The sequence below is a fragment of the Schistocerca gregaria genome, chromosome 1, assembly GCF_023897955.1.
Source record: "Schistocerca gregaria isolate iqSchGreg1 chromosome 1, iqSchGreg1.2, whole genome shotgun sequence".
Taxonomy (NCBI): Eukaryota; Metazoa; Arthropoda; class Insecta; order Orthoptera; family Acrididae; genus Schistocerca; species Schistocerca gregaria.
This window is the reverse complement of record NC_064920.1, coordinates 351,952,665-351,973,862: the sequence shown is the minus strand read 5'-3', so window position 1 is coordinate 351,973,862 and position 21,198 is coordinate 351,952,665. Positions and strand designations below refer to the sequence as shown.

General features: G+C 45.6%; 1 protein-coding gene and 1 pseudogene across 5 annotated transcripts in view; one reads left to right on the top strand and one right to left on the bottom strand.

Moving 5' to 3' along the window:
* Positions 1 to 21,198, bottom strand: part of LOC126345346 (uncharacterized) — a 997,319-nt gene that overhangs the window by 167,294 nt on the left and 808,827 nt on the right. The window lies entirely within an intron of this gene.
* LOC126288069 (5S ribosomal RNA) lies at positions 10,347 to 10,464 on the top strand (annotated as a pseudogene).

The window sequence follows — 21,198 nt, the reverse complement described above, 5'->3', positions numbered from 1 at the left end:
CATAGTTAGCAAATGAAAGATTTTGATAGAGAACAGACAATGTATTTATCTTAATAGCGTTCAAAAGTCATATATATGTCAGTTCATGACATCCTGTCTTACAAATTTCCTTTTTCTGACGGACACACGTCCAGATCGTCCGCTCTCAAAACTCTGCCATCTCTCTCCCCGTTACACAGCACCAAACGCCGATTCTTCATGGAATGGTTGCTGACACCCAGTAGTAGGGTACTCCGTTCCCCAGTACCTCGTGTTCTGTGAATTAATGTGACCTGAAAGATGAAATGAACAGACCATCATTGGTGTTATTCAAAAGCCACGTGCAGTAATCTACGCGTTTCTGACTCTCATCCTCCCGTACTTGCTGCACAACCATCAGATGATATGGCTACAAATTAAGACTTTTCAATATACGCTGGTAGCTCCTACTACTGAGACACGCATGTCGGGCCAATTTACGAGTAGTTTTATTACGGCTCTGAAAAGTTTTTCGCCGGCCGGAGTGGCCTTGCGGTTCCAGGCGCTACAGTCTGGAGCCGAGCGACCGCTACAGTCGCAGGTTCGAATCCTGCCTCGGGCATGGATGTGTGTGATGTCCTTAGGTTAGTTAGGTTTAATTAGTTCTAAGTTCTCGGCGACTGATGACCTCAGAAGTTAAGTCGCATAGTGCTCATTGCCATTTGAATCATTTGAATAGTTCTTCGGCGACTGTGTGCTGTAACTTCTGATGTGCAAACTAAATGAATCCTTTGTCGGTTTACGTTTTGTATAGATCCGTAATTGAGCAAATTTTTATAAAGACTCTGTATTGCTCTCTTTACTGGTAGTCCTCCATCCGGATACTTGACCCAGAAAATTTCGCGAGTTTCCCTAACCGAACCTGTTTCCACGTATGCTTGCACACTTTCAATTCTTTCTTATATGCTAACAATCGATTACTGCATAAAATTGTGCACCGTTTTGCTGTTTACTCTGTTTCAGAAGTCGAAACATTACATACGCATTCAAAGCGGAGGCGGACTATTTTTAACTGCGCTACCGCTTATTAAAACATTTAATGTGTCTTAATGTTATTATAGTTGTTATTATTGTTGTTGTTGTGGTCTCCAGTCCAGAGGCTGGTTTGATGCAGCTCTCCATGCTACTCTATCCTGTGCAAACTTCTTCATCTCCCAGTATCGACTGCAGCCTACATCCTTCTATCTGCTTAGTGTATTCATCTCTTGGTCCCCCTTACGATTTTTACCCTTCACGCTGCCCTTCAGTACCAAATTGGTGATCTCTTGATGCCTCAGAACATGTCCTACCAACCGATTCCTTCTTCTAGTCAATTTGTGCCATTAACTCCTCCCCAATTCTATTCAGTAGTTCATCATTAGTTATGTGATCTACCCGTCTAATCTTCAGCATTCTTCTGTAGCACCACATTTCGAAAGCTTCTATTCTCTTCTTGTCCAAACTATTTATCGCCCACGTTTCACTTCCATACATGGCTACACTTCATACAAATACTTTCAGAAACGATAGTTATTATTATTATTAAAAAATCGTAGGCATACAGGGCACTATAAGCCTGCCACTGTGTCTCCCTGCTGCAAGTAAAAATTGCCCCCATCGCCAAAATGCGGTCAGCCCTTCCCCGCCCTACTACCCTCTCCCTCCCACACCCAGCCCCCCCCCCCCCCCCACACACACACGCAGAGAGAGAGAACCGTACCCCTGGATCCAGCATGCGGGGAAGCTGGCAAGGCCGCCGCCACTCTGGGGGAGCTCGTCAGCTGCCCGCTGTTCGTTTCTTGCCCGGGTTCACGCGGCCGTCGCCGTACGGTACCAGGCCGGCTCGGCGCGGCAGTTCCGCTTTTTGCGCAGCGCGCCACTGCGCCAGCGCGGGGCTTCCGCGTGCGGCCGGACCGGGCCGGCTGCCTCTCGGCCTCGCAACAGGTCCGACCCGCCGTCCACTGTGCTGTGCCGTACCGTTCCGCTCGCGCCGCCACGCGGCTGCCGCCGATCCGAACGGCGCACAGGCTCGGATCGGTACAGTTTCGTCTGGCCGCTCGTCCGTTCGCTGCCACCCCGGTACGGCGACCTTATGGAGTATTTCGACTCGAACGGGGTCATTCGACGCTTAAGCTGACCGGCAGCCGATCTGCGACCTTACCACGTACTAACAAGGGAACCTCCCCATCGCAACCCCCCAGATTTAGTTATAAGTTGGCATAGTGGATACGCCTTTAGAAACTGAACACAGAACGCTCGAGAAAACAGGAAGAAGCCGTGTGGAACTATGAAAAAAACTAAACAAAATATACAAAATGAGTAGTCCATGCGCAAGATAGGCAAAATCAAGGACAGTTCAAGCTCAGGAGCGCCGTGGTCCCGTGGTTAACGTGAGAAGCTCTGCGGTACGAGAGGTCCTTAGTTCAAGTCTTTCCTCGAATGATTTATTATTTTATTTGTAGACAATTATTATGCGAAGGTGCACAGGTACACAGAGCAGTATTGTTTACGTGATCGTGTATCAATTATCAAAGTTCAGGCACTCACACAGAATCAACTTCGCTCCCCAAAATTCCAGGACATGTTCCGATTTGCTTGGACATATGCAGGATTTGACGGTCTGCACACGGAAAAATTTGAAAACGTTAAAAATATGTTTTGACAGAGCACAGGGAAAACTGTGCGACTGTGAAACTGTTGCATTCATTTGTTGCAGTTTATGTGACAAACTCTTATGTTTTCATCCCTTTTTTTGGGAGTGATGATCACATCCACAAGAAAACCTAAATCGGGCAAGGTAGAAGAATCTTTTTACCCATTCGCCAAGCGTACAAGTTTGGTGGGTCGACAACAAATTCCTGTCATGTGACGCACATGCCGTCACCAGTGTCGTATAGAATATATCAGACGTGTTTTCCTGTGGAGGAATCGGTTGACCTACGATCTTGCGATCAAATGTTTTCGGTTCCCATTGGAGAGCCACGTCCTTTCGTCTACTAATCGCACGGCTTTGCGGTGGGGTCGCGAAACACAGACACTAAACTTATTACAGTGAACAGAGACGTCAATCAACGAACGGACAGATCATAACTTTGCAAAAATAAAGAAATTAAACTTTTCACTCGACGTAAAACTTGAGCTGCTCACGCTAACCACGGGACCACGGCGCTCCTGAGCTTACAGTATCCTCGATGTTGCCTGTCTTGCTCATGAACTGCTCAGTTTGTATATTTTGCTTATTTTTTTCATAGTTTCACATAACTTCTCTCTGTTCTCTCGATTGATCAGTGTTCAGTTTTTCAAGGCCTATCCACTCTGACAACTTATAACTAAATCTGAGATGGGTGCGATGGGGAGGTTCCCTTGTAAGCTGTATTCACATATACGCCGGGCGTTGTGGCCGAGATGTTCTAGGCGCTTCAGTCCGGAAACGGGCTGCTGCTACATCTCAGGTTCGAATCCTGCCTCGGGCATGGATGTGTGCGTTGTCCTTACGTTAGTTAGGTTTACGCAGTTTTAAGTCTACGGCACTGTTGACCTCAGATGTTAAGTCCGAAGTGCTTAGAACCATTTCAACCATTCGCATCTATATATGCATCCTACGTCAATACTCCGCAGGCAGAGATTACTTCTGGTACTACTAACTGATCCCTCCCTCCCCCTTACCTGTTCCACTCGCGAATGGCACATGGGAAGAACGATTGTCGGTAAGCCTGTACGTTCGCTCTAATGTCTCACATTTTCTCGCCGTGGCCATATATGTGGGAGGAAGTAATGTGTTGTTCGACTCTTCCCGGAAAGTGCTCTCTCTACACTTCAAAAGGGAGCCTCTCCGTGATGCACAACGCGTCTCTTGTAACACCTGCCACAGGAGTTTGTTGAGCATCTCTTGTACGCTGACTGAACAATCCCGTGACGAAACGCGTCGCTCTTCGTTGGATCCTCTCTGTCTCTTCCGTCAGTCCTTTCTGTTAAGGGTCCTGACTGATGAACACTACTGAAAAATCGGTCGAACAAGTGCCTTGAAAACCAGTTTCTTCGTGGATGAGTTACAGTTCTTTGACACTCTTCCTTTTAAGCCCATTCTGGCATCTTCTCTTCCTACTGTTTGTTTTTATGGAGTTCAAAAAGGTTCAAATGGCTCTCAGCACTATGGGACTTAACATCGGAGGTCATCTGTCCCCTAGAACTTAGAACTACTTAAACCTAAGTAACCTAAGGACATCACACATATCAATGCCCGAGGCAGGATTCGAACCTGCGACCGTAGCGGTCGCGTGGTTCAAGACTGAAGCGCCTAGAACCGCTAGACCACACCGGCCGGCTTTTGTGTAGTCATTCCACTTAAGAACGCTCTGAATAGATATTCCTATATATTTACGGTGTATACTGTTTCGAGCAATTTTCCATCAGTGATGAGGTGTTACAGTTGGGGAGATCGTTTCTTGTGTAATCGCAACATGTCCCACTTTTATACTTTCAGAGACAATTGCTAGAGACTGTACTACTCACCAGTCTTTTGTAGATCGTTCTGAAAATCGATACTATCATCTCGCGTTGCTACTTTCTTATAGAAAAGCGCATCACCTGCGAACATTCTTACAAAGCTTCCGACGCTTTGCCGGACGGGGTGGCCGATCGGTTCTAGGCGCTTCAGTCGGGAACCGCATTGCTGCTACGGTCGCAGGTTCAAAACCTGCCTCGGGCATGGATGTGTGTGATGTCCTTGGGTTAGTTAGGTTTAAGTAGTTCTAAGTTCTACGGGACTGGTGACCACAGCCGCGCCGAGTGGCCCCGTGGGTAGAGGCGCCATGTCACTAATCGCACGGCCCCTCCTGTCGGAGGCTCGAGACCTCCCTCAGGCATGGGTGTGAGTGTTGTCCTTCGCGTAAAATTAGTTTAAGCAGTGTGTAAGTCTATGGACCGAACACCTCAGCAGTTTGGTCCCTTAGAAATTCACACACATTTGAACATTTTTTGAACTGATGACCTCAGATGTTAAGTCCCATAGTGCTCAGAGCCATTTGAACCATTTTGAAGTTCATGTTAGTAAATGAAGTGTGCTATGCTTTCACTGTAGGAGAGCACATAGTTCAATGGCCTTCTTCAATACTCTGTCTCATATAATCAAAGAGGAATTCTTTTAGCTGAACCGTTATTCCAAGTATTCAGTACAAGGTTTCGGCGTAACTGAAGTTATGGGTTTGCTTGAAAAAGAGAGGTGTCTATAAGCTGGGCTTTCTTTCGGGGTGGCACGCTAACTAATTTATGATGGAGGTGGTTTGCGGATGGTACATAGTTATCTCACATTATCCTACCCAGTACAGCGAAAAAAATACCCCGACATAGAGCACTGAGGCCTACATACGGCAGCAGCCATAGGTGTGCACAATAAGCCAAGGCGACGTAACGCTATCATACCGTCGGAATCGCTCATGCCTGTCAGTCACCCACACAACACTATATAGGGTCATGGCCCTGCATTTCTCGTCCATCCATTCAGAATTAACCTATATCTCAATATGTTAATTTAACTTTAAAGGTTCTGAACCAACTGAGTCGAAGTAGCCTCTCATTGGTCTCTCTTAAGATGAAAAGTTCTGTTTTACGAAGGAGCACTAATGGTAGTCATAGGAATTGCGCCGACCCATAAAGCTCTTCTTGCTGTTCTCTGTACAATCATGGCACAAGGAATGGGCTGTCTTCTAGTTATACTACGTACTATCTGCCGTCTACTAGTAGCTGCTTGTGCATTATAAAAGATAATATGGGAAGAAGAGAGAGTTCGAGTTCAATGTCTCGCCGACGAGAATAGCATTAATGGCGTAGCACAATCTCGGCTTGGATAAGTATGGCAAAAGAAAATGAACATATCCTTCTGAATGCAATAATTCAGGCATGTTGTTTAAGGTATTTTCGAAAAGCGCTGGAAACATTACGCGAATAACATTAATAAACTTTGTGCCTGAAGCTTAGTGATTATGTATACATCATTGTAAACAATGAACTCCCATGAGGTGCAATTATGCCATTGTCACTTTTAACAACGTTCTCAAAAGAAAGATAACGCACTTTGTTCTGTTTGCTAGGAAGTCTTCAGTCTAATATCATATTCCTTCCGATATTTCGTAAGCACAAATTTCGATTCTGAGGCTACGGTCTTGAAGTACGTCGAAGGATTTCGTGAAGCCAAGAACATAGCAGCAACCAGTGTCTCGCTGTTTACTTGTTTCTGGGATATCGAGAAGAAAAGAGCTAGCTGCGTTTAACACTATCGAAATCTCCGTTGATTCCTACGGAGAAGCTGTTCATTCTCTATCGGGTACATTACAACCTTCAACAGGGACTGCTGGGTGATAAATCGGGCTGCTCAATGATAAATCGGGCTACGCGGCATACGTGACATCTATGTCCAAGAAATTGTAACCTACAGGCTGCAGGACAGCGCGATATCGTCAGCAGCAGCGGCACAAGGAGAACCTTCTGTCAGGCTGTGGCGTCTCTCTGGCAGAACTCGTTTGCAGCGCTGTGCCGCTGTTTTTGAGTTCGCCAACCAGAGTCGGTGTGCTTCCGGGAGCGTAGGCGCGCAGGTCCAGTCATGACGAGACGCTCTTCACTCAGCCCGTGGGAACAGAGCTCGTCGAGGCACGTAGTCCACTTAACTGGCCGCAATTAATTCATCGAGACCAGGTGGGGGCGTCAAAACGCCTGACAGTTCCCTTATTGGCGTGTGGGTGATGCATCGTTCTACGAGGTTGGAGGGTAGTTTTTGCCACTCTGCCTCTGTGAATTGACAGTTGTGTTAATCGTAATAAGAGCACGTTAATTGCCTCAGTTGTTTTGGACATACGCCAGGCCGTAATAATAGATATTTAAGTCTCACCGTTATTTAGGTAGCAAGGTTGCATTATAAGGTTTCACGTTCACAATACATCATTGTCGTGAGAAAAATGTCAGCTGATTAGTACACGTTGTTAAATTTTCGTTCTTACGTTACTGTTTAGACTGAGGTGACCAAAGTCATGGGATGACTCCTAAAATCTTGTCGCACCGCCTGTCAGGCGTACTGCAGCAGCTTGACTTGGCATAGTCTTGAGAAGTCGTTGGAATTACCCTGGAAATGTATTGAGCTAAGCTACCTCTACAGGTGTCCATAATAGCAAAAGTGTTGCCGGTGCAGTTTTTTGTGCACAAACTGACCTCTCGATTATGTCCCATAAATGGTTCAAATGGCTCTGAGCACTATGGGACTTAACTTCTGAGGTCATCAGTCCCCTAGAACTACTTAAACCTAACTAACCTAAGGAGATCACGCACATCCATGCCCGAGGCAGGATTCGAACCTGCGACCAAGGCGGTCGCTCGGTTCCAGACTGTATCGCCTAGAACCGCTCGGCCACTCGGGGTACCTGAGTGGGCAAATAATTCGCTCGCACTGTCCCGAAAGTTCTTCAAACCAATTGCGAACAACAGTGGCCTGATGACATGGAGCTTTGCCATCCACAAAAATTCCATCGTTGTTTGCGAACATGAAGTCCATGAAGAGCTGCAAATGGTCTCCAAGTATCCGAACATAACCATTTTCAGTCAGTGATCGGTCGTTCCACGCAAACACAGCCCACAACATTCTACAGCCACCACCAGCTAGCACAGTGCCTTGTTGTCAACTTTGGTCTATGGCTTTGCGTTGCCTGCTCCACACTCGAATCCATCCATCTGCTTTTATCACCTTAAGTCGGGTTGTATCTGACCAGGCCACGATTTTCCCGCAGTCTAGCGTACAGTCGACATGATCACGAGTTCAGGAGAGGCCCTGCAGGCGATGTCGTGGTATTAGCAAAGGCACACTCGTCGGTCGTCTGCTGCCATAGCCCATTAACGCCAAATTTCGCCGCACTGTCCTAACGGATCGTTCGTCGTACGTCCCACATTGATTTCTGCGGTTATTTCATGCAGTGTTGCTTATCTGTTAGCACTGACAACTCTACGCAAACGTCACTACTCTCGATCGTTAAGAGATCGGCCTTGGTCACTGCGATGACCGTAGTGAGAGATAATACCTGAAATTTGGTGTCCTCGGCACACTCTTGACACTGTGTATCTCCGAATATTGAATTTCCTAACTATTTCCGAACTAGAATGTCCCACGTGTCTAGCTCCAACTACAATTCAGCGTTCAAACTCTGTTAGTTGCCATCGTGCCGTCAAGATTACGTTGGAAACCCTTTCACATGAATCACCTGAGTACAAATAAGAACTCCGCCAATGCAGTGCCCTTTTACACCTTGTGTACGCTACACTACCGCCATCTGTATGTATACCTGTATATCGGTATCCCATAACCTTCGTCAGCTAAGTGTATACTGGCAATTCATAAAATTAGCACTCGTATGTTTGACCTACTGGCGCCGAATTTACTAAAATGACAAATATCAACAAGAAGAGCATCTCTCCGAGTTTAGATTAGTAATCATTTCGTGGAGTAGTTACACTAGGAGGAAGGGCTGTGAAAACGTATAGATAAATCGTCTGCTCCGTATTGTCGCGTTGAATTAGATTGCGCCTGCAGATAGGCAAGCCAATGAACAGGTTTTCAAATCGGGCTTCTGTCGTTATGCCTTCCCAGGCGACTTCTATGTACAGTACGTGCTCTTCTGCAAGCACTGACGTTTGCCACGTTACAAATAATCCACAGCTTGAGCACCTGTAATCTGTGTTAAATGCGGCAGAGATGTTCTATCCACTGTTATGAGTTGTTTTTCTGCATGTCTTGTCGTTATTGTACAGTCGTATTCTGAAAACACAGAGCCATTTATGAACAACCTGTACACTAGTCACTCATGAAAATGGTTGCAATTCCTTATGATTTTCTTAACTACTTGTAATTTAGGGCAAATATTCAAACAACATTCCAAATTTTTATCACCAATGTAAATTTTTCCCTATATATTCCATCATATTTTTTGCTCTGTTTCAGCGATGCTCAACACCGCACAGAGGGATGTTCAACGATCCTTTTATATTATATAACGGGTGATTAACAAGTTTCCATTGGAAGGACACATATGGTATTTCCCGTAAAGTACGAAGGGCGTTCAGTAAATAATGCAACACTTTTTTTTCTCGGTCAGTTTCAGTTTAAAAAAATGCAGAATTTGTTATGGCACCTAGTGTAATATTCCCGCATCAGGCTCTATAGTTTAATGAATTTGCGATGGGTGACAGCGCTATATGTAGGCCCTTCAAAATTTCGTTTGTAGCGGAGGTGCGTTCCAAGCAGAGAACTGCCGTTGAGTTTCTTTTGGAGGGAAACCAGAGCATGAAAGATATTCATAGGCGCTTACAGCATGTCTACGGCAGTGAACAAAGGCACGGCGAATCGTTGGCCGAGGCGTCTGTCATCATCGCAATAAGGTAGCTCAAACTTTCCGATCTCCTTTTGGCTGGTCGCACACAGCTGTTACTCCTCCAATGTTGGAACGTTCAGACACACCCATTCCAGGTGATCGACTGATCACGGTCAAACACATCGCTGCACAACTGGACGTGTCTGTTGGTAGTGCTGACTCACTCGTCCATCAGCAGGGGTACTGAAAGGTGTGTGCCGGCAGGGTTACTCGCCACGTAACAGAAGACCATACGGAGCAACGAAGTGTCGTTTGTGTACAACTGCTTGCGCGTTACGAGACTGATCGTGACAATTTTTCGTCGAACATCGTCACAGACGACGGATCATGGGTTCATCACTTCGAAACGGAAACAGAACGGCAATCCATGGAGCCACAACAGTTCCACTCCGAAGAAAAAAATCGAAGCTGCACTCTCAGCCGGTAAACACGGTGACGCTCTTCTGGAACCTGAAAGGGTTATTCTGTTTGATGTCCTCCCTCATGGTGCAACGATCAACTCTGAAGTGTATTGTGCTGTCCCCAGGAAACTGAAGAAACGACTTCAGCGTGTTCGTCGCCTCAAAAATGCAAACGAACTTCTCCTTCACCACAAAAACGCAAGGCCTTCCATAAGTCTGCGTACAGCCCGGATGACGCACCTTCAGACACTCATCTGTTTCGCACACTGAAGCATGCACTTCGCGGGGATCAGTACGTGGATGATGGGGAGGTTACTGATGCTACAAGACTTTGGCTCCGACGTCGACCAGTGGAGTGGTGACATGCGGGCATACAGATCCTCCCAGTAAGGTGGCGTAAACCCGTCGTATTGCACGCAGACTATGTTCACAAATAGGGTTTTGTATCGAAAAGGGTGGGAAATAATATGGTGTTTTGGAATCTTGAATAAAAGCAACCTCCTTGCATTACTTATTGAATGTCTCTCGTATGTTCTAGGGTGGCAGCGGTCTTACCGCAGTGGATACACCGGTTCCCGTCAGATCGCCGAAGTTAAGCGCTGTCGGGCGTGGTCGGCACTTGGATGGGTGACCATCCAGGCCGCCATGCGCTGTTGCCATTTTTGGGGTGCACTCAGCCTCGTTATACCAACTGAGGAGCTGCTCGACCGAATAGTAGCGGCTTCGGTCAAGAATACCATAGTAACGGCCGGGAGAGCGGTGTGCTGACCCCACGCCCTCCTATCCGTAACTTTAGCTTGCCAGTGGATCGTCTCAAACATAAAATTTAGTAATACACATAATGAATGATAATTAAGGTCTGCATTGAATCGAGTAGTTAATCGTTTAGGTCTGAACTAACATTATTATTCAGAATTTAACTAAAACTTCAAACATGGAGTCCTTACATACGTTCTGGTGGAAGAAGGATTAGGAGTCAAGACAAGTGCAAGAGGGAGTCCATCGACTTCAGCATAAGAAGACCAATGATATACCTACTTTTATTACACGTTATTAAAATAAGCGATATAATTTAAAGTATTACACCCACTAACCCCTTGCCTACATGTTAGTGCTTATGTATCCGTACCGGAGTCGTGTTGTGCTGCATATATGCTGCAGCAACGCCCGCAAATGGAAACGTTTTGAGCACCCCTTATTCTGGGGCGATGTTAGGGAGCTGACAGTCACCCATAAATGGATAGTTCAAATGGTTCAAATGGCTCTGACCACTATGGGACTCAACTGCTGTGGTCATCAGTCCCCTAGAACTTAGAACTACTTAAACCTAACTAACCTAAGGACATCACACACATCCATGCCCGAGGCAGGATTCGAACCTGCGACCGTAGCAGTCGCACGGTTCCGGACTGCGCGCCTAGAACCGCGAGACCACCGCGGCCGGCAAATGGATAGTTTTAACACTCGATTATATTACACTACTGTTTACGAAAATTACAACACCAGAATGAATGACCTGAATGAATCGCAATTTCGAGCATGTCCAAACCAAGAGAGGAGATACACCACACCGCAATTTGAAGCAGATATTACGCCCAGTTATATAATGCTACAATAAGAGTATTTTCATATACTTTATTTGTGATAATTTGTGGTACGTTCCTGTGGGATCAAACTGCTGAGGTCATCGGTCCCTAGGCTTACACACTACCTAATCTAGCTTAAACTAACTTACGCTACGGACAATACACACACCCACGCCCGCGGGAGGACTCGAACTTCCGAAGGGGGGAGCCGCGCCCTAGACGGCGTGGCTACCCCGCGTGGTCTTTATTTCTAATGTGAAGTTGATTTTATTCATAGTTATCCTTAATGCTCTAGCAATTCTCACAGGTGTTGGTACAGATTAAGGAGGATCTCCAATGCTTCCGGTGCACAATTTCTTTAACGCTGCGCTTAGAAATGAGTTGACACCGAAATCCAGCGGAAGCCATTACTGAAATGGCTACCGTAATATATACATAGTTTGGTCGGAGTGCTGTTAACTTCATTTGCGTGATAGACGAAGAAATTCAAAACATTTATATTGGCATGGTGCGTTCTGCTTTTTTTCTATTTTCTCCAACTGAAATTAATATTTACAAGCAGTTCTCAAAGTTACCATTCTTATGTTAGCCATATGCCCATCTAGAAAATTGCTTTCTGTGCATATGTTACACAAAACGTGTGCACGGTCCTAAGTGAGGTCTGTTTAATACTGGACAATCTTGTACTTCATAAAATCCATAGTTCCTGCCTTTCACAATTCATTATTTATTCAGAAACCTAAATCACAGAATGTCTGACGTCTCTGCTCCTTTTCTTCTTTTTAGTTTTTTCATCCATACGGTGGGAAAAGCGCTTGAGGCCTGCTACGAGAAGCCACGAAGTCTCAGAATTTACAGACTGTCAGTTTCCACGGTGGAATAATACGCACAATTTCCACGATATCTGAAATGTATACTGTAAGAATTATGTTAAGTATCGGATAGCACACATTAAACAGTGTGAATTAAGAGTACAAGGTCGTTTTCGAAAAATAAAATAGCTCTAGTCAAATTTAAATGCAAGTGGAATTGTGGCTGTCTAATGTAACCAGCCTTAAATTTCAGACATTATGCTTGGTCTGTTAGAGCAACATATGTGACGTGCTGGGAATCATAATTATGTCACGGACAACAAAGAAAGATATAATGCCACAAATTGGGCACAACATTGTTTACCAGGAATTGCAGGAAGGTTAAAAGATGTCGACTCCCACTTTACTCGAGCGATGAATAGAGACATATTTACTGCACTGGAAACATTTGGTCGCCAAGGTTATCAAGTTTCCCAGAAACAATATGAGAAGGGGACTTTCTGTATCTCTGACTTATAATATTTGCAATGTCGGTCATTCTATCCAGTGAGAAACACGAACAGTACGTTTCGCAAAGGTTTTGAAGTGGCCATCCATCACTTCAGAAGGAAAGTGGAAGATACACAAGGAGGGAAAGGCAGGACAACAATATATTACACTGTACACCGGGTTTATGTTGACGTAATAACATCCTACAGCCGCTGTCATACGGAGCGAGGCGCATAATTCACCACACACGGCCAGCCTAGGCGTTCGGCACACTCGCGACACCTGTCTCCTGAAGCAGTGAGCGCATTTTAATGCGAGGCCAATCAGCGAGGCAGTGAATCATGTTGTTGCCTGTTACAGCCACCATAAGTAGCGGCCGCCGGCTCGGCACGGCTGCTCGTAGCTGCTCTTGTCACGTCTCCGCGTCCTGACTTGTCGCTTGCCGGCCGACAGGTCTTTGCTTGTTCGCTACACGCACACGACCTCAAGCATCCCGACACATTATGGGTGTTGGATTTTTATCTGTGCGTTGGAGTAGTCTCAATGTATCCTGTCACCTGACGTCGTATAGAAATTTCACGGCATCCGGGCACAACGAGGAATGTTCGTTTCTTACTCGTGCATCGAAGTCTCTACTTATTATTCGCCGTTCATAATGAGTGTTATCACGTCTAATGACTCGGCACTGAACTGATACGCGATCGAAAACGTTGGGTCCGAATCTCTGTCCGGTCATCCTGGTTTAACAAGCTGTTTCCTACTATTAGTTTATTCTCTCAGGCGAATACCGGATGGTTTGTTCATCAAGGCCGCTATTTCGTCAGCCATCCTTCCCTACATACCTCATGCTCTGTCACTAACGAGACGTAGACAGGACGTGAAACTCTAACTTAGCCTCCACATTTAAATATCGTTGTATTTCCCAGAAGCATGTTAAAAATTAAATGGGCAGATTAAGTTCTCACATATTTTTCTCTCGATGAGACTAAAACTCCACCTCAGAGATTGCTACTTCGGGACAATAAAAAAATGGCTCTGAGCACTATGGCACTTAACTTCTGAGGTCATTAGTCCCCTAGAACTTAGAACTACTTAAACCTAACTAACCTAAGGACATCACACACATCCATGCCCGAGGCAGGATTCGAACCTGCGACCGTAGCAGTCGCGCGGTTCCGGACTTTTTTTTATTTATTATATTTATTTATTTTCCACAATCACCCTGTTAAAAGGAACATGTAGATCATGTAGATCATTTCATGGTATAGTATGTGCATTACATATGGAGCGGTGAGAGAAGCGTGAGGTTCATTATCAGCTGTCAAATGTGCACACTGACTGCACCCGGCACATCCCAACTGCGTGGGGGGTCGAGGAAGACTGCCTGAAGATAGTTGACAAAGGTTTTCCGTTAGTGTGACCATCTATGAACCTCATTGTGGGCTTGCTGCAAGAAATACCAAAAGTCGAGTCGCAACTTGGCAGCATCCCCATAGAGGTACGCGATCGTCCAACCTTTGACCCAGATGATCGACTATGATTTAGTGCCGGAAAGTAGTCACTCTCCGGATGTAAGAAGGAAGCAGGTGTAATACGTTGCGGGGTCACACGGAGGTAGCAAGCCACCATCTGTCGTCCTAGGAGCCATACGTCCTCCACCATGATACAAGTTAAGCGGTGATGGTCGTCATCCACTTGGCGACATTTCGGGCACAGTGGAGTGTCCACTAATCCAATTGCATTGAGTCGTTGGTTGGTGTTGAACTTGCCACAGGTGACAGAGAACCACAGTGCCCGAACGAAGGTAGGAAAGAATTTTTGGTGCACATGTCTCCAAATCTTCGGCCAATGCAACTTGGGGTGTTTCAGTTCAATGACATTACGACTTATCCGTCGTAGCAGCCAAACATAAAAATCCTTCGTGCATGGTGGTCTCGTTTGCGGAAGCTCGTCTCTGATATAACTAAGTTCCACGATAAATGTTGATACATGCGCAAAATGTGGCGTAATGTTGCCCACCGCCACCGGAGGTGTGAGGGACGCTGGAACTAGGAGATCCAGTAGGCGGGATGTAAGGGAATCACGCCCGCTACGCCATTGCTTGTAAATTGTGGCTAGAAGGAGCGCCGTCGCTCGGCAGCGAACATTCGTAAGTCCGAGTCCCCCCTTGTCCGTAGGGAGCGTGAGCGTTGCGTATCGCACCTTGAGGGGCGACCCAATCGTCACAAAATAGCCTAGTGCTGATTGAAGCCGATGCCCGAGCGTGAGTGGTAGGGGCAGGATCTGCGAAATATGCAACTACTTAAACATAACTAATCTAAGGACATCACACACATCCATGCCCGAGGCAGGATTCGGACCTGCGACCGTGGCGGTCGTGCGGTTCCAGACTGTAGCGACTAGAACCGCTCGTCCACACCGGCCGGCGAGGTGAGAGGAAGTGCTTTTAACACTCCTCCTGGAAGGGCTCTACTCTCTGACGCATCGATTTCTCTTCTGGATAGGGTACTGTTCTCTGATGTATGGATTCCTCCTTTGGCAAACGGATCCTTCAGTGTGTAGTTCTGATGGTGTAGGTTAGATTTTAAAAGAGTTTTTTTTTATATCAAGATAAGATGCAACCAGTTTACCAGCTGATCTCTCCTTTATTTTAGGGTAATGTTGAAGATTCTGCCGGCCGTTGCGGCCAAGCGTTTTTAGGCGCTTCAGTCTGGAACCGCGCGACCGCTAAGGTCGCAGGTTCGAATCCTGTCTCGGGCGTGGATGTGTGTGATGTAGTGTAGGGTAGTTATGTTTAAGTAGTTCTAAGTTCTGGGGGACTGATGACCTCATATGTTAAATATCATAGTGCTCAGAGCCATTTGAACCATTTTTTGAAGATTCTATATGATGTCTGATCTCGTATGTAGGTAGGTGTTTACGCAAAAGATTTTAGTGTGTTTTCAGGTGGGTGGTTGGTCCTGTTTTATATCAGTGATCAGTTACAATGCCCTGTTGCCTTATTTTACTGTTTTTTTTAGTTACAATCTTTGCATTTTAATAAGGGATGTTACAAAATGACCGAGTTTTATGTATTCCATTTTACTGTGTTAAAGTGTGAGTGCGAGTGAATAAGAGTGGAGCAAAGTCGATGTGTCTTATATAATTTGTCTTATATGTATTATTTTACCTTTGACATTTAATTTTGAGCATTTTAGTCACAGTCGTCTGCAATTATTTTAGTAAGGCCGCTGATGATCTCCATTAGCCAAACACCACCCATCGATATTTGCGAAATACCCCTCAGATGACAGACAGTCTACGATGCACAATAAGAAATTTCCTTTGTAATCAGCAAGATCACGAGAGACTGTGTTGTGTACATAGTTCCGCGTAGTCAGCGCGTACACAAATTTCCCAGTAGAGCGCGCCCCACTAAGCACAACAGCGCAGGCGCAGCGCTCGTCCGTCTTCGCACTACGAGATTGCGCTGCCATAGAGACGGACCAAATTCTGCTTCCGCCGATCTGCGTATTAATATGTAACGCAGCCAGTGAGATTGCTGCTAACGTAGAACCTTTTCTCCTCGCGAATCACACTCGCGCAGTGATACCTGAACGCGCGAGGTATTTTAACGAGTGTACAGACCTCCGATTAGTCAGTCTGTACCAGTCTGCATTTGTCTGCAGCAGTCTGTACGAGTTCTACATTTGTCTGTACCAGTCTATAGTCAAGTTTCAGTATGAGCCTAATAAGATTACCATATTCCTGTACGTAGCCATGAAGATAAATGTATAGACACTTTTGTCAATTATCAGAGATATATGTGAGAATAAGATTAACGTACCAATACCAAAGGAACTTCAGAGTGTCCATTGTAAATAGCATCCAGAAGCAAGTTAAGTAATTTTTATGCTTGTTATTATTTTAATAAAAAAATAAATATGTGTGAACATTAATCAAGTTCTGTTTATAGTTGGTCACCTCTGCTACTCTAAGCGTGCAAGTGGCATTTATATCGTCCATCTAACGACAGAAGATAAACGCGCCACGATAAGACCACGAGACATATTGCTGAGACTCGCTTACTTCGTTAGAGCGACAAGTCAAATAATCTGATGGTGTGTGTACCGAAAGTCTTACAGTACGCACACCACAGACTGTTTTGAGTCAGTCTTCAGATACCAGGCTGACCTTGGAGAGGCTAGTCGCCTACTGCTGCTGCGTGGAGCTGAGGTGTTCGCGACTGCGCCGGGCGTGCGAGCATTATACTGGTGCACGCGACAAACAGCCAATTCCGCACAGCGGGTGACGTGGCGCGATCGCGGCCGGCTGCCCACGCCGCACGCCAGACGACGTTCCCGCCTGGCACGAGGCGCGCAGCCGCAGCCACGACAGAGGCAGAGGCGGTCTGGTCTGCCCTCGCAGCAAATTTACGACGCCAGCGGAAAAACCCAGACATCTTACTGAGTCACGCAGCTTATTAGCAGCGCCTAGGTGCCTGTCGTTTTGCAACATTACTCGAGTCTGTATCTCGGACGGGGAAAGATGCTTCCGGCTAATGAAATAAGTGGAACCAAACACGACGAATAAAACGAACCTAATTTAATTTCCCTACGTGGTAACTTGACGATCGTAGACCTTTACGAAACTGATAAATATCATTAATAGGTATCGTGATACGAGAAAGCGTGTCGCCTGTTTTAAATCTCTCACTGGCGTTTGGGAACTTGCAGAGAACAAATAGGACCACTTACGACGAACAGCCTAATATCTCTCTCCCAAAGACTCAGTCAGTGGTTCTGCCCCGCTATAGGGAGTTACACTACTGGCCATTAAAATTGCTACACCAAGAAGAAATGCAGATGATAAACGCATATTCAATGGACAAATATGTTATCCGTGATTACATATTCACGCAATTTGTGTGCATAGATCCTGCGAAATCAGTACCCAGAACAACCACCTCTGGCTGTAATAACGGCCTTGATACGCCTGGGTATTGAGTCAAACAGATCTTGAATGGCGTATACAGGTACAGCTGCCTGTGCAGCTTCAACAAGATACCAAAGTTCATCAAGAGTAATGACTGGCGTATTGTGACGAGCCAGTTGCTCGGCCACCTTTTACCAGACGTTTTCAATTGGTCAGAGATCTGGAGAATGTGCTGGCCAGGGCAGCAGTCGAACATTTTCTGTATCCAGAAAGGCCCGTACAGGACCTGCAACATGCGGTCGTGCATTATCCTGCTAAAATGTAGGGTAGAGCCACGGGTCGTAACACATCTGACATGTAACGTCCACTGTTCAATGTGCCGTCAATGCGAACAAGAGGTGACCGAGACGTGTAACCAATGGCACCCTATACCATCACGCCAGTATGGCGATGGCGAATACACGCTTCCAATGTGCGTTCACTGCGATCTCGCCAAACACGGAAGCGACCATCATGATGCTGTAAACAGAACCTGGATTCATCGGAAAAAATGGCGTTTTGCCGTTCGTGCAGCCAGGTTCGTCGTTGAGTACCCCATCGCAGGCGCTCTTGTCTGTGATGCAGCGTCAACGGTACCCGCACCCATGGTCTCCGAGCTGATAATCCATGCTACTGCAAACGTCGTCGAACTGTTCGTGAACATGGTTATTGTCTTGCAAACATCCCCTGCTATTGACTCAGCGATCGAGACGTGGCTGCACGATCCTTTACAACCATGCGGATAAGATGCCTGTCATCTCGACTGGTAGTGATACGAGGCCGTTGGGATCCAGCACGGCGTTCCGTATGATCCTTCTGAACCCACCGATTCCATATTCTGCTAACAGTTATTGGATCTCGACCAACGTGAGCAGCGATGTCGCGATACGATAAACCGCAATCGCGTTAGGCTACAATCCGACCTTGATCAAAGTCGGAAACGTGGTGGTACGCATTTCTACTCCTTACACGAGGCATCACAACAACGTTTCACCAGGCAACGCCGGTCAACTGCTGTTTGTGTATGAGAAATCTGTTGGAAACTTTCCTCAAGTCAGCACGTTGTAGGTCACCACCGGCGCCAACCTTGTGTGAATGCTCTGAAAAGCTAATCATTTGCATATCAGAACATCTTCTTCCTGTCGGTTAAATTTCATGTCTGTAGCACGTCATCTTCGTGGTGTAGCAATTTTAATCGTCAGGAGTGTAGGTATTCTGTGTTTTCTCTATGTCGCTTCAGGAGGGCGATGGAAAGAGTCCTTCAATAAGACTACGACCAGTTTCACCTTCCCATTACTGAGTACTACGCTCTTTGTCTCTAATCATCTCGATTTCAATGTTGCGTTGAATTCCGATCTTCCTTTCTTTCTTTTCGTGTATGTCCAATCGCACTATTTAAAAATTGTTAGCATTAGTCAGGTTTACATTATGTAATCCAGATTAATTTCGGAGCAATAGTTGGAGAACTATATGCATTAAAAGGAACATAGGCTCGTATTTGCAATGGTGGAAATAACGCATCCACGCTTCTTGAAGTCGATGAAGTAAAATTGTACTTCTGATTTTGCGTGCTATTACTCAAGATGTGGCTTATGTTCACTTCGAAACATTTATGCAGTTAATGTGTTTCTTTGTCTTAAGCACAATTATACACAAATGTTGCAACAAACTTCGAGGGCTTTCTAGAGGGTGCCTTAAGGAATAAATCGAGGATTGGAACCCGTGTCCGGAAACGTCATCCAATGACGCTACAGACCGTTTAAAGTTACAGGCGCCGGCGCCTGCCATTAGCTGACCCCTTCGGCATCTAACGTGACACTGTACGCTAACGGACCATAGGCGGAACGTTTCGCAGTGTTGTTTCTTATTCACTGATCGCGACTGACTGCGGCCATCGCGAGTCGAGAAGTTGGAGATGGCTGCAGCTTAGAAAGGATTTGTCTCCTATAAATATGATGCCTTGTTGCCTCGGTGTACGACGGTTTCGGACAGATGTTTCATTGCAGTTTACTTTTCCCCTAGAACCATCTAAAATCCTCAATGTTTTTCGGTATACAGGAGAAAAATAAACTGGCGATATAATCCCGTGTTCGGAACCGTCATCCTCCAAGGCAACAGGGCATCGCATTCGTAGGAGACAGGGTCTGTCTAGCAGCAGCTATCTCCTTTTTCTGCACTGGTGATTGTGCCAGACAGTCGCGATCACTGAATAACAACAACATTGCGAGACGTTCCGTCTACGGTTCGTCACCGTACATCATCACGTTTGCTACCGAAGGCGTGGCCTAATGGCGGGCGCCGGCGCCTATAACTTTGTCGTTCTGTAGCGTCGTTGGATGACATTTCCATACACGGGTTCCTATCCTCGATTTGTTCTCCACAATACCCTCTACAAGCCGTACAAGTGTTTCGCTACATTTCTGGGCAATCTGCGTTGCAAATAATCTTACGAATTCATACTGCAATTATGAGCGATGAATTCTATGAAATCTAAAGAGACATGCATTAACGTTAAGAAGAATGTTTGGTTCTACATCAGCCTATATTTTTGTGAGAGTGCACGAATAATTATTTATTAATTTTAGTTTTCCGTGTAATGCAAAACTATACTTTTCTGTGCTTGTTGTTATTACGAAACGTAGCAACGACTTTCAGTTCGACTCTGGACTTTTCTACGGCGAGAAAGGGTCTTTACGCAGTAAGTCATGCACGAGCAATATATTTTTAACATATGTATCAACGGTCTGCGTAGTTGAGGTCGCTGATGCACATTGCCGCTATGGCGCTCGAACTATAGGTAAACGCTTCAAACCCTGGTTGCAGTAGAAATTTTCATCGACAGAGTGTGGTATCGCAGGGTACCAGACCGCATATCGATGTCCAGAATTAGATGCCATTCACTTCCGCTGTGTCTCTCGGTAAAAAGTCACAGAAATATTCGCTAGTAACTGAACACTATCATCCACAAGGTAGGTGGCGAAGGATGCAGGTAAAACCATTTCCATTTTCAAGAAATCGTAGAATTCCTGTATTCCGTTTGAAGATCAACAGCGTTATGCGGAGTTACATCAGCTTTATTTTTACCTAGCTACAATTACTTTTGACCTTATGATTACCTCCGTGTAGTCTTGTTCTCCATTTGTATCATTTTATAAACAGTCCACAGATGTTGTCTAGTAGCTGGTGATGTTCTTAAGTCAGCGCCACTTTTGATAGCGACGTCTGTGATCGAATTGCAGTACGTTAAAGACTGAGAACAACGTTATTTGAAAATGACCGTGGAATCGAAACCGGTAATGACTGGATAAATTTTAGATGATTCTTACTATGAGTCATGTTCCTATGCCACAAACGAAAACCATCTTTGGTCTGCGTCAGTATGGGAAATATACATAATTAATGTATGTCAGTGTTATTTAGCGCCCCCAGTACAGCGAGGTTCATGTTCTTACGTATTATTTTAAAGATATCGCGATCTTCGACGTTAAGAGCAAAGATTTAATTTATTCTCTAGGTGTTTATTGTCTCCCTGTTTACGAAGGTGGAGAGGACG